Here is a 14177-nt window from a genome sequence, read left to right on the forward strand (position 1 = left end):
TTCTGGTAGTCTTTTTCTTGCTGTAGTTCCTTAAGCGAGATTTAGAAGTTTTTCCCTTCCCACAATCCTTCCCTGTCTCTCTGGATTTTCTTTTGCTTAAAGTCAGCTGGGAACATAATGTACTTGCCCGTTGTTCCTCCTGTTTCCTTACTTTGAAGATACTTCCTCTAAAATTTGCTTCAGGATTTCTTGAAGGATGAGATAGTGACACCAATATAGCTTTTTCCCCTTTTTGGCCTTCCTGCTGTTGAAGTACTGGGAATTACTTATGCTTGGTTTGGTGTGTGACCAGTGGTTATGTGTGATTACACCAAAAGAGAAGGAAAAAACAAGCTTGGATATGTTTATAAAAGGTAATTATCATTGCAGAGGAAGAAGACAATGATGCAGTAAGCTATCTGAATGACTTGGCATGGAGTCAGTTTTTAATCTCTTTTGTTGTGCTTTTGAAAGCATTTATTTTGTCTTGTACTTCCGTTTCCCTGTCCGTCTCTTTCATAAGCATCTTACATGTCCATGAGTAAAATGAACTGCTGATTCCTCCTTCCAGGAGGATGTGCTCAGGGGAGTAGGAGTACAGGGAAACTAGAAATTCCTGGGACTCATGACAGGCTGGGATAACCAGGCTCAAGATGTTAGCCACAGTAAATTAGGAATGCGTTTCTAGTAAACGCAGCTGATGAGACCTTCCAATGCCAGGATCAAGCTGATTGGCCCCATTTCTAATCTTAAGAGTTGATGGCACTGTGCTGGAGCTCGCAAGTCAGTGACCGTCTGCAGAGAGGAGGCGGCTGGTGCTGAGTGCCTCTGTGGTATGGCCCCGCTTAGGCAAGCTCACTGCAAGTTACAGGGTTGCATGAGAGGAATAGAAAAGCTACTTTCTCAGTCTCTGACCAGAATGCATGATAAGGCTTGATGTCAAAAAGGGCAAGATTGGGCTCACAGCAATTATGGCAGAGGCATACTGGTTTCCTTGACAACAAGATTGAGGATTCTTTGTGATTTATTATTTACCACTTCAAACTCTCATTCTCTGATTTAATTAGGGAGAGGGATTTCCGTAAGTCCCCCCCATTCCAAATTTGAATACCCCCTCATTATTGTTATGACCAGCTACACCTATCCCAAATTGATGTGGCTCTAAACCAGCAAGAAATTAGGTTTGGCATTTAGAGTTTGGAATTTTAGACAGGTTGCTGAGACAGCAGTTAACTGAAATTCCATGGATATTATGTTGGCTGATGACTTGTTAATCTGCACTTACTAGCAGGGATAATACACGTCTGCACTCATCACCTCCCTTTCTACCCTTGCCAACTTTCCCCCCTCCCCTGTCAATATTTTCAAAGGCAAGGGACGGCAACAAGTGATATTTCTCTATTATCCTTAGAGCTATAGGAAAGATAAAATAGTATCTGCAACTGCCAGTTTCCCTTGCTTGGGCAATTCACATTATTTGCTCCTTGAAGGCTTTATTAGCAATACATCAGCCACTGTTGTGTAAACAAAGAGTGTATTTTGATACTTGTGAGGTTTTTTTCTACTACCAGTTGGATAGCTATTTTGAAACAGAAATCTTCTCCTAAAATGTGGCTAAAGATGGGAGGTGCAGTTAGTCGACTCCAACTTCACATGTATTTCAAATACGTATTTCCCACATTTATAAGGCATTGACTGAATCATGATCTGCAGGGCCTGTTCTAAATTTAGTAATTCAGAATAGAATTTTGAACACAATAATATATATAATAGAGATTTTTATTCAAATGTCAGGGGCAAATCGGGGTCATTATATATCAAGACTGAAATTGGGTCCTCCAAAGGGCATTTTTTCTTAAAGTACTTTCCTGGGTTGCATATTTTTTATTTCATATTAGCATGAGGTGTCTGCTGCATTTAATAAAATAAAATGAAGGTCACAGAAGATCACTAGTTTTCCCATAATGTATCCCAGTAGATGACTGGAAAAAAGGTAGTAATTGAAATGGGTTGAGGATCATCTGTGCAGACTATATAGAAAATCTGTGTCTTTTTTTAAATTATAAGGATGAATTCTGGTTTTAATTGTGTTTATTTCACTATGTATAATCTTTCAGCTGTACCACTCCAGTTTTAGTTTCAAAAGTTTATACACATTTTGTCAGCTTTACTTCAGGGAGTTCCTGAAGTGAGTCAGTAGGTGTTGCTCTTCCCTTAGTAGGCCGTTAGAGTCAATAAGACGACTTACAGTGACCTGAACACTCCTGTGTCAAGTCCTAGCTCACTAATGCACCAGTGCCCCATTAGGCTGTTGAGGGAAACTGACTGCTGAAGATGCTTCTTTAAAATGGAACAGTCTAATGAAGCTCATTAATGCATTTTTCATTAGAACAAGAATATTGAGTGTCCAGGTTAAATTCTAAGGAATCTATCCTGCACTCATTGAGGTTAATGACAAAGCTCCCAGTGATATTAGTGATGCAGGATGAGAACTTAATTGGGGTAATTAAGATTCTGCTTACCTGAAATTCCCTATTATTTTCAAGTAGACAAAATATTACAAAATTACTACTAAGAAGAGTAGTATAATGTTGGATCTCAACACATCCATCAGAGATGACAGCATTTCAGTGGGAGATAATACTATTTCTGTATTTTCTATTTGATTCATAAAGTACCCTTGTAATTTTTTAGAGGCCTGTGTACCTGAAAACCGTCATGAAAAATAGGTTTCATTTTGGTTCTGGAGTTAAAACATTGTTTTTATTTGTGTATTTGAAGATAATGTGGGCCATGCATTGCTGAAACCCAGTAGGAATCTGAACTTCAAATTCAGCAGTGGCAGAGATGGAAAGGGTGCTGCAGGAGTACCATGGGATTGTATGAATTTCAGAGAAGAGTTTCATTAAGGGCAACTTGCTCTGTGGTAGTGCAGACATACTAGAATCACAGTTTGTACCAAAAGAAACGTAGCTTGCTTACTTAGTAGGTAGGATATCCAGCTTTAGTGCCTTCCAGGGAGTCTGAAGCCTACGTTATAAATGATTATGTCAGGATGCCTGATTTAAATAGTTACCGTAACACCTCATTCCTGCCTCCTTTGGACACCCCTAACCTTCTCCTTCCCTCTTTGCCATCCCCAGCAGATAAACAACTCCCTCCTGAATTACGCTGCCATAACGGCTGCTTTGATCGTGCTCTGAACTCGCTCTGGAAATTATCTTGATTAATCAAACTCACTGCTGTAAAAGAAACAACAATGTAAATGGATGGATGAGCGAAGGGACCTGATGGGTGCAAGCAGGGGCTGGCAGTCAGCTGGACAAGGCTGTCTTTGCTGGTGCAGGACGGTGAGGAGACTGAGCTCTGTGGGACCCACAGCTCCTGGGCAGCCCTGTGCTCCCTCCCGACCTGGTGGTTAGATAAGGCACCATCCCCTCTGACTTGCAGAAGCCCTCTGCCTGTTTGTACACCTAAATAATGTATCAGGAGAACATGGTGCTTTCAGTAGGAAAGTGTCGTTTTAGGTGTTTTGGAAGAAAGTGGAGCAATCAGATCTTTTATACTTAACAGCTGCCTCCTTCCGAAATACTTGTTTTAGACACATAGGGAAAGATTTTTTTAAAAGAAAACTGACCTGGTACAGTGAAGTACTTTGCAAAATACATTAATTGCTGAGAAAATTGCCTTCCACATCTGTAGTAACAGTGCAGTGCTTCTATCTTGCTGGTTATTGAGTTTATACTTCAGCACCTAACGATGATTTTTTTTCCCTTGGTCTGGTACAGAGCTCTCCTAGTCCTGTCCTTTATTATTGCTTGTATTAAGATCAATGAACAACTTCAGAAGCTATTAGATGTGTGCTTCTAAATAGAAGTAATTAGCAAATACAAAGTTTTCCTCTCTGTGTTGTGTTACAGTGTGTATTCATCCCTTTTGTTACTTTCTAATGTAAATAGCATTAATTATGGAACTTTTATCACATAATTATGGAAAATTGCTTACTTTCTGTCTTAGCACTCAGAGAGATTTCAGGAATCTCGATTTTTCATTTATTCAATTTGAGCACTCATTAGCTGGTTCTCTAAAAGCTGAGAGCATTCTTCCATCCATATTGTGACATTTGGGGCAGAGGAAGCACAAATTCCAAGATTAAAAACCAGAATCCAAATTCAGAAGCCCTGAATTTGAATCCAGGTGGAATTCAGCAATCCTGTCACTTTATGTCCCTGGTCTTTCATGTTTGCAATGTGGCATATGAATATGCAGTTCCTTTATAGGTGATTAACAGCAGTTTGAGAGGATAGCAGGGGTGCATATTTCCTTTATTTGCTCTGGAAATAGTGCCTCTGTTGCCATTCTTTCTTACTTCTTGCCTGCCCAGGAAGCATGTTAGAACTGCATATATTCCTGAGGACCTTAAAAATTACCGATTTATTGATAAACGATTAAATAGTTTTCCTTTCTTCATACAATTCATTGCTCAGAGAATGCTCTCAAGTATCTGTGTAGGGTTATTCCATGATTCCCTGAATGTGCCAGAACCTTAAGTATGTTATAAAAACTCTGTATGGTATATTTCTCTCCTCTCTATAATAGTCTTTTAGGAATCCACCAATATTTCACAGAAGGTAAGGCCAGGAAGAAGGCCTTTCTCTCTGACAGGCATTTTCTGAGATTGCTTGCCACTCTTGTATCTATTTGTGGGAATATTTGAAGTGATGGCACATTTACCTTGAAGTACATTCATCACATTGCTCTTCTCCTTGTTTTCAAAAGGTATGACTGTGTATTTTGGTTTAGCAGTTTCATCTGCAGGATCTTGAGCCTTTGTTTCCAAGGGTTCTTCTTTCTACTTCTGAGTCCTCAGAAATGTTTCAGAAGCTATACTGAATGAGAAGGAGGATTGCTGTGCTGTTTGCATACTCATAAGCACTCTTTAAGTGGCTTGCCATCATTAAAGTTAACCACATAATTTTTCCACTGTAATTTATATTGTGACAATTGACTCCACCCCATCATTTTATTGGATACAGTATATGAACTTTACATTATTGCATGATTCTATTCCATATATAATTCTGTTTGTAAACAAGAGGACGCCCCCTTTATAATTTTACAACTGTGATCTCAGATATTACCATGTCGTAGCTATCTTAATATTTTCAATTAAACATGTGATAAATTTTTAACACTAGGCCAGTAGTCAGTATTTTACTCTGCCACCTGTAGAATAGCATTTTCTTTAAAATAACCCATAATTATCAGTGTCCAGTTTCTTCCCCATTTTAGTGAGGTGGGATGTTTTGCTTTCTTACATAGGTTAGAGTATAACCTGTTTAATAAGGCAGTGTACACAGAATGTCAAGAGTTACTATTAGAACCCAACATGTCATCTGCTGGAATGATTTAACTTTCACCAGTGCACATATTCTCAAGGAAATGGTACATCTGTACATGGTTTTGATGAACCTCTGAGGTGATAAGGCTTTTTGATTCTTAAAGATGGGAATAAAAGCATATTTCTTTTGTCAGCTGTTGCTTCTGAATACTGCTGATGGAAATTCCCTGTGCGTCCTCTTCCTCTGCCCTTCCTCGACGCATGGTTTCCAATAAAAAATGGTTGAGATAACTGAAAATATGAATTGTTGTCAAGATATATTTTTATGGAAAATAAAAGAATATGTATTTTTATTCTGCTACCAGTATCCTGTGCAGAGGAAATAATTCAACAGGAAATCCTGTTGACACAACATTTCTGACCCATCAGCCTTTGTGTGTCTTACCTCCCTGTTTCAGAGGTTGTTTCTGATTCAGAAGCTTCTCCTTCCTGACAGGTGGTGTGCTCAGAGAGTTTGCAGTTGGTAAACTGAAGATAACCTCCAGGAGGGGGATTTACAGAGACCATGAGACTTAACTTGCCTTGAGAAATTTTGAAGATGCAATGTATTTAACGGCAAGAAAGAAAAGGGTAGAGTGCTTTTTGCGAGCTGGCAGAGGATCAAGTGTGTATGATGTGAAGGAAAAAAGGAAGGAGATTCTTGCAGCCTGAGAACAGACATCTGGCTGGCAAAAGAAAAGAAATATCATTCACAGATGAATACTGTTTCAAACTGGGTTAATTTTAGATCAAGAGGGCAAAGTTTTGCTCTCATGCATACAGCTCCCACTGAAAAGGGATGGGAAAGGTGCATGCATATGAGAATAAAATTTGGTTCTAAGTGAGAACTGAACAACGCATTTTTACACTAGATATTTAGACTTTCATGTTTAGGTCACATGGTGTCCATCTGCCACATGTAGCCATTGCTAAAATGCTGCCAGGAGCCAGGCTCTGGTTTTGTGACTTTCATTAAAGGAATTAGTGGTTTCTATCCAGTTTCAGTGTGGCAGGATTCAAAGTGCAGAAGCCCATTTTCACAATTTAGCATTAATTAGTACTCTTGTGGCAGCCTCGGCAGGAAGGTGAAGGCTTAAATGGGCATGAAGACCAAACTATCTCTTTTCCCATATTGGCAATTCCTTCAAAATAGGGTTGAGACATGATGGGCTAATGTGGGGATGTGTGCACAGCTGCTGTCTGGGCTGTGCTTGTTCCAGATGATTGAAGGACTTCACTTTACAGGCCTGTCGAGATAGCACTCTTTTCACTCCTGCTATTAAAGAAAAAGAAAACCACACAAACACCAACAAAAACACAATCCAAAACCCCCCTTAATTCTGATACCTTGGAGAAACATGTTCTTGTCCTTCAGAATGAGGGGTGAGAGCTGTTTAGGAGAACTTAAATGAGAACCTTGCCAGCTGTACATAGAAAGGATCGACACTGTTACGTTGAAAGGCTGAGATGCTCCTGCTCGTATTAGGTTTTGCTGAATCATTCAGCAAGGTGCAGAAAGCAGGTAAGCCCTTACTCTTTTTCTGCTGACGAGAGCCTCACAGGAATATTTTTGAGAATTGCATGGAGACTGGAAAACGTAGAAGGAAAATTGTAATAAGTTTCAGTGAACCTGGAAGGCAGGACCCATCCTGTGTGAGTCAGAGGGTGTAACTCAGGCTTCTGCCCTGACTTTCATTAATCAGAGACACACCGTGCTCTATGTTTATGTACACTGAATACTAAGTATATAATTACAAGAAATTACCTACAGTTCTAATTCTGCTGCTCACACTGAATACTGAAGAACACTAAAGATTTTCTAAATGTTATTTTTTTAAGACTAAATAATGATCTAATAAAACGTAAAAAATAATTTTAAAATCCCAAAAGGTAGGTTAGTTAATATTTCTAAAAGCTTTATTGATAGCAGTTGGCATTCCTATTTTGTAAGAGACATACTTCCAGATTTTAGCCAACTAATTAAAATACGAAGCAGTATGTCTGAGAAACAGAATTCTAGACACCAGTGTTAAAAATCACCCTTCACAGCTAATTTAATAAATGAAATAGTTGCTTGCATCAGTGTAATTTAGTTAAGTCTGTTCCTTAGGATTTCAGGCCTCTTTGTTAAAGTTCGAATTATGAACGTACTTTCATGTACCTTGTTTTGAGTTAATCCCATTTTTATGAATGAGTTAATAAAATAACCAAGGAAGATGTCCCTTGCTAGAAAATAGGTTTCCTTCACTGAATAATCCCTTGTCTAGATGTCCCCTCCTTCCAGCATCTCAAATGAAAATGAATATATACTTAAAATGGCAAAGAATACAGCTGCTGGAGAATATATTTTAAATGATCTCTTCCTGCCTAACTCAACCCCGACTGAACAGTGGGGTTTTGTCTGCCGGGCTGCAGCACAGGCTTGCTGTGCGCTGGCTGCGGGGTTTTCCTGAAAGAAGAGCTGAGTGCTGTGAACTCCAGACCTCGGTGCAGTATCAGAAGCTCTTACTGTGCCAGTGTAATCTTTTAATAGACATGCTTGCCAGAATGACTTTTTCCTTCAACGATAGAATTAGAAAGCACAGTTGTCATTTAAATTGACTCTTGTCTTTGTAGTAGTTGGTAGTGATCTGTTGACCAGGATTGGATAATTTAAAAGCTGTTTAACAAAATAACATGCTTGTCTGTGTGAAATACATGCAGTGCCGAGAGACGGGGAGAAGTCTCCCTTGACAGAGTTCGTGGAATTCTTTAGAAACTGCAGGATGCTGAAGCTTTGCTGCGGAATTATAAAAGCTTTGTGAAGCCCATGTTGAGAATTTGCATGATTTTCAGATGGCAAAGTACGTTCAGCTGTCTCTCTGCAACCTCCGTGTGCGCACATACACCCTTCGCTGGAAGAGGATTCTCAGCAGAGTTTTTGTCAGGCTTTTCATTTGTTCAACATGTATTATTGAAATGCTGCCCAAGATGCATCACTTCGTCTTGTGTAGAATTTGAATCATCATGTTGCATGATTTGGTAAAATAAAGGAGATTGTGAAAGAGACGACTGTAAACATTCTGTTTGAAAAGATGTGCTCTTTTCAAAAGACCTTTCTGTTAGAGCCAAAAATACAAGAAGCAGTATTTCCTTGCTCTCAGACACATATATATTTGTTTCTGTAAAGATTTGTTTTGGATACTCAGTTCTTCCAGTATCTGCATTCTTTGAAATAATTTTATATTTCCATGTTGACTTTCTCTGTGCTTTAAGTTTTAATCAAAGGTTCCTTGCTTCTGATGTCAAGGAGTACTGATGTTAGCCTGTTTACATTCCACTGTTTTTCCTCGGTATGGGGTGAACTTTCAAATGTGGTGGTGCTATTTACTTTAATCTGCCAAACTTAGCACACTCCCTTATTATTGACAGCTGAAAAAGATGGTATGCTAGTGGGCAGGATGCTGTGAATTATTAACTTTTCTTTGCACTTTGACAAATTTAGGTTATCCGTCTAAAGACAAATAGTTTCTATAAAGGAACCAAGACTGTAGAGTGGTAAATAAGGCATTGCAAACTTACATAAAATGGCTTTTAGCCAGATGTGAATTTAACATATTTCTGAAACAGGGTTCTGAGTTACATTTCTTTCCTAGAACTCTTATTTTCATTTCATAAAGTATAAGAGGAAAGATTTTTGTTTGTGGTGTTTCATATAGATTTTTTTTCTCAGTGTGTTTTTCTACATGGATTGATCAATAAAGCACTGCAGAATGTATATTACCACTGAAAATCCCCTCCACCTTTTTTCCTTAGGAATGCGATTTCGCAAAAGCAGTTTATTTTCTTCTTAAATTAAAGAGCCTGCACTCAACTAATTTGTGAGCAGATAAAATGTAGAGGAAACATATGTTTGCCAGGAAGCTTTTCTATAATCAAAACAGTCAGCAGGACAGAAAGCACACTCTTTTTCTCATTAGGTATTAATCTTCTTCCATTTTGGAAAAAAAAAAAAAGCCAAGCGGCAAACCACCACATACAACACTGATTTATATATGCAAACGCGAATGAATCAGAGACAGCATATGTTTCATCTGGTAATAGATGCTTACTTGAGTTAATGTTAAGGCTGTGTTGGAAGTCCTAGCTAGGCACCAGAAAGATCTTCGCAATCAGGAAACACTTTGCGTTCTTGGGTGGCAGACAGCAGTGCCATCCACGGCACAATTCACCTTGAAACAATTAGTAGGAAGATGAGGAATGTTGATTTCAACTGCAGGAGGAGAGCCAAACAAAATACGTTTATGCAAGGTACAGTACGGCAAGCAGCAGGCTGAACACAGGTTGATTAGAAAGCACAGCATTGCAAATATTCGTGAGGAATTGCACTGGAGATAAAAAGTTACTGGTGACAACAGTAATTATTGACAGAGCCACATACTTACGTCTAAAAAGCTCTGGAGTGATGCAGAAGCAGGCAGTAGCATTCAGATGCTGGTCGTTCAAACTTCCGTCCTGTGGCATTGCATCTGTTTATCGGGAATTATCTTCTGAATGTAAATGAATTTCAGTCCTAAGTCATTGCACCTGTTGCCAAGAGGTATTTATTCCAATCACTTGCCTAAAGCGCAGGGAATTATTGCTTGACGTTTTATAGCTCCAAAAAGAGCTGTCGTTTCAAAATCGTTTGTTCAGAGAGGAGAAAATGGAGCAAAACAGTTCATTTTACCCTAAGCACTGCTATTTGGCAGTATTCACATTTGCACGGCACAAAGCTGCAATATTGATTTTTCGCTCACAGGGCCTCCCACAAGTTCTTTCGTCGATTGTCAGGGTAGCAAGATGGATTGAATTACACTTTGCTTGTTGATACAGTTACTTTTTCTTTGTTGATAGGAAATAATTACAAATAAAGCTTCAGCATAAAGATCACAGCAGCTTTGTTAGTGGACTTTAAACTTATTTTATTTAGTTAAAATTCTTCCTGCACCAGAGAGATTCCTTAGAGCAGTCTCCCCACCTAATGCTTGCTGCATTGTTTTGCTTTATTGCTTGCTGCTTTTGCAGTGTAACACCTACATTATAATCTCAGGTGTGTCCTCTGTTGCCTGTGAAGTGATCTAACATTGCTCTAGTATTTTTAATGTTTGTCCTAATACAGAACTTCTCTTGGATGCCTGCAGGGGGAAAAACTGCAGGATAAAACACATTCACAGTACTTAGACCAGTTGCCATAGATGATGAAATAAGGTTTGCAGGCAGCTGATTTCTGTAACAAACTGCAGAGCTCTCATCGTTGAATTCAAGGTATTTCCTAGTAGACGTGGAGACTGTGCTGCAGGATCTACAGTAAGGGTTTAGTACTTGTCACAGGCACCTCAGTGTCAACCCTGGCCCCATAGTGTTCCTGCCCTCCTGCTGCACGTGCAGCCACCAACACTTCAGCAGCTGTACCCTATGCCACCCCTTCCCCTCCCCGTCTGCCCTTGTACAGAATACCCTTTGGACAGCCGAAGCTGCTGTTTCTCTCCTCAAAACCCAAAAGTTTTGGGAGGGTGGGGGGTGGCCAGACTCTCCAGGCAGGCCGTGGTGGTGCCATGCACTGGAGGATGCCCTGCTGTGTGCCTGAGATACAGGCATCATTGCCGGCATCTGGTGGAATGAGTTTTACATGGACTGCATTAAATTTGACAGGAGCAGTAGGATGTAGGAATGGCAGTTACTAGCAGCATTATATTTGGTCCCACCGCGGCTGTCGTGATGATAATTAATCAAAGGAGCTGCTGTATGCATGTGTGGTGGGGGCTTTGCACGCACCCCTCTCTATGCCCATTTCACGCCCTCACTGAGCCGTGAGCAGCTTCTTGTATTTGTTGTATTAATTTGCTGCATGGGAGGAACATGTAGGGTGTTAATGTGATGGATTCGTGTTTTAGCTCTTTCCAGCTTTCAGCTCATGATGCTTTAGCACGCCTCTAATAATGTTTGCTATTGCCCATGGTATGTGCAGGTGAACCGACAGGAGTGAATTTGAGATGGAATTCTGGTGCTTTCCATGGTAATATGGCTTCTTCTCATGTTGACAAATACTGAAACATATCACCAGAGTAATGGTACTGTTGGATGCGATACCACAAAATGTAAAGGCAGACCTGGTTGCTGCATTCTGGCCTTCCCCTTGTGCCGGGGTGAATTCCCACACAGCCAAAGAGATGGTCCTCTGAGACCTCATCTGCTCTTCTGCAGTAGAAGGAGGTTAGAGTCAAACCAGCCTCTTGCATTAGTTTACTATACAAGTTGGACAAATGAGGGTTCTGGTGCAAACAGAAGGTGGGGTGTGCAGATAGAGAACGGGTAGATGGGCTCTGGTTGCCAGGAAGCTACATCCAGACACTGGTGTGATCATTATCAACACCTCTTTTTTGCAGTCCTCGCAGACAGTTCTCTTCATACAGTAGTTTTAATCCACAGATCATTAATTCAGTAGAAAAAGTGGCAGCTTCTGGTTCATGTGAAAATTTACTATCAAGGGGTTATCTCAAGTTGCTCTTGATCTTCTTAGATCCCACTTCCTTGCCTCTTCTAACCCATCATACTTTTTAAGAAAAGTTTATTTTCTTTACCTTCAAAACACTGTAGAGCTCCCTCTTTCCGTACTTACTGGTTATTTCTCTTTGCTGTCACTTGTCTCCAGCAGCCTGCACTGAAATATTAATGGCCTTGTGTTACTGTATTAGGATGACTTTTTAAAAATAGGAATATCTGTAAATCTGGTGAAAATGTAGAAAGGATTTACTATTTTAAAGAAATAGGTATTTAACAGTACGATGTTACCCAGCTTGTCTTCCAAAAGGCAGTAATAAACACATTTTGTAAGAAAGAGAAATATTCTGTTTAATACTAATCCACCAGTATAGCTGTGTACAAGAAAGTGTGGAATACAGATCTGCAGTTTGCGGTACTGATCATTTATGCATTTGTTCAGAATCTCAACTTTTTTTTATTTTTGTAAAAGGCACTGAAACGCTGAAGTTCAACTAGGTAAAGGATCAGAATGTACATAAGATCTGTTGGCACAAACATGTCCATAAAATAGCTAAGCAAAAGAAACCAACTCTTCCTGGAGAAAGGAAGATATAGAATCATAGAATAGTTAGGGTTGGAAGGAACTTAAGATCATCTAGTTCCAACCCCCTGCCATAGGCAGGGACACCTCACACTAAACCATGTCACCCAAGGCTCTGTACAACCTGGCCTTGAACACTACCAGGGATGGAGCATTCACAACTTCCCTGGGCAACCCATTCCAGTGCCTCACCACCCCTACAGTAAAGAACTTCCTCCTTCCTCCAATCTAAACTTCCCCTGTTTCAGTTTTAAGCCGTTATCCCTTGTCCTATCACTACAGTCCCTAATGAAGAGTCCATCCCCAGCATCCCTATAGGTCCCCTTCAGATACTGGAAGGCTGCTATGAGGTCTCCACGCAGCCTTCTCTTCTCCAGGCTGAACAGCCCCAACTTTCTCAGCCTGTCTTCATACGGGAGATGCTCCAGCCCCCTGATCATCCTCGTGGCCCTCCTCTGCACTTGTTCCAACAGTTCCATGTCCTTTTTATGTTGAGGACACCAGAACTGCACACAATACTCCAAGTGAGGTCTCACGAGAACAGAGCAGAGGGGCAGGATCACCTCCTTTGATCTGCTGATGATGTTCCTTTTGATGCAGCCCAAGATACGATTGGCTTTCTGGGCTGCGAGCGCACACTGCTGGCTCAAGTTAAGTTTCTCATATAAGTTTTTCTTATATAAGTTAAGAAAGACTAATGAAGCTGGAATGATGGTTTTGTGTGGGGTTTTTTTGTGGGGTTTGTTTGGTTGGTTGGATTTGTTTGTTTTTTTTTTTTAAAGTTACTTCTGCATTTGCAAATCCTGCCTGTTCTGCTGCTCCCAACTTTCAGACACAGCTTGATTGTGCCCAAACAGGGAAGAAGAAAGCAGAGAGAAAAGAGGTGGGAACAGTCTCCCACAGCATCCTCATAGCTAAACTGAGGAAGTGTGGTCTGAATGATCAGGTGGTGAGGTGGACCACGAACTGGCTGAAGGAGAGAAGCCAGAGAGTTGTAGTCTATGGGGCGGAGTCTAGTTGGAGGTCTGTATCTAGTGGAGTGCCTCAAGGGTCAGTACTGGGACCAGTATTATTTAATATATTCATCAATGATTTAGATGAGGGAATTGAGTGTACTATCAGCAAGTTTGCTGATGACACTAAGCTGGGAGGAGTGGCTGACATGCCAGAAGGCTGTGCTGCCATCCAGCGGGACCTGGACAGGCTGGAGAGTTGGGCAGGGAGAAACTTGATGAAATATAACAAGGGAAAGTGTAGAGTCCTGCATCTGGGCAGGAACAACCCCAGGTTCCAGTATAGGTTGGGGAACGACCTGTTAGAGAGTAGTATAGGGGAGAGGGACCTGGGGGTCCTAGTGGACAGCAGGATGACCATGAGCCAACACTGTGCCCTTGTGGCCAAGAAGGCCAATGGCATCCTGGGGTGTATTAGAAGGGGGGTGGTCAGTAGGTCGAGAGAGGTCCTCCTTCCCCTCTACTCTGCCCTGGTGAGACCGCACCTGGAATATTGTGTCCAGTTCTGGGCCCCTCAGTTCAAGAAGGACAGGGACCTGCTGGAGAGAGTCCAGCGCAGGGCAACTAAGATGATTAAGGGAGTGGAGCATCTCCCTTATGAGGAAAGGCTGAGGGAGCTGGGTCTCTATAGTTTGGAGAAGAGGAGACTGAGGGGTGACCTTATTAGTGTATATAAATATATAAAGGGGGAGTGTCACGA

At 40.8% G+C, this 14177-nt stretch overlaps 1 protein-coding gene across 9 annotated transcripts in view; it reads left to right on the forward strand.

Annotated features, from left to right (window-relative positions):
* ADGRL2 (adhesion G protein-coupled receptor L2) overlaps positions 1 to 14177 on the forward strand; it is a gene marked incomplete at both ends in the record, with an annotated part of 129046 nt that overhangs the window by 42123 nt on the left and 72746 nt on the right. The window lies entirely within an intron of this gene.

This window comes from Psittacula echo (assembly GCF_963264785.1).
Source record: "Psittacula echo genome assembly, chromosome: 7".
NCBI lineage: Eukaryota > Metazoa > Chordata > Aves > Psittaciformes > Psittacidae > Psittacula > Psittacula echo.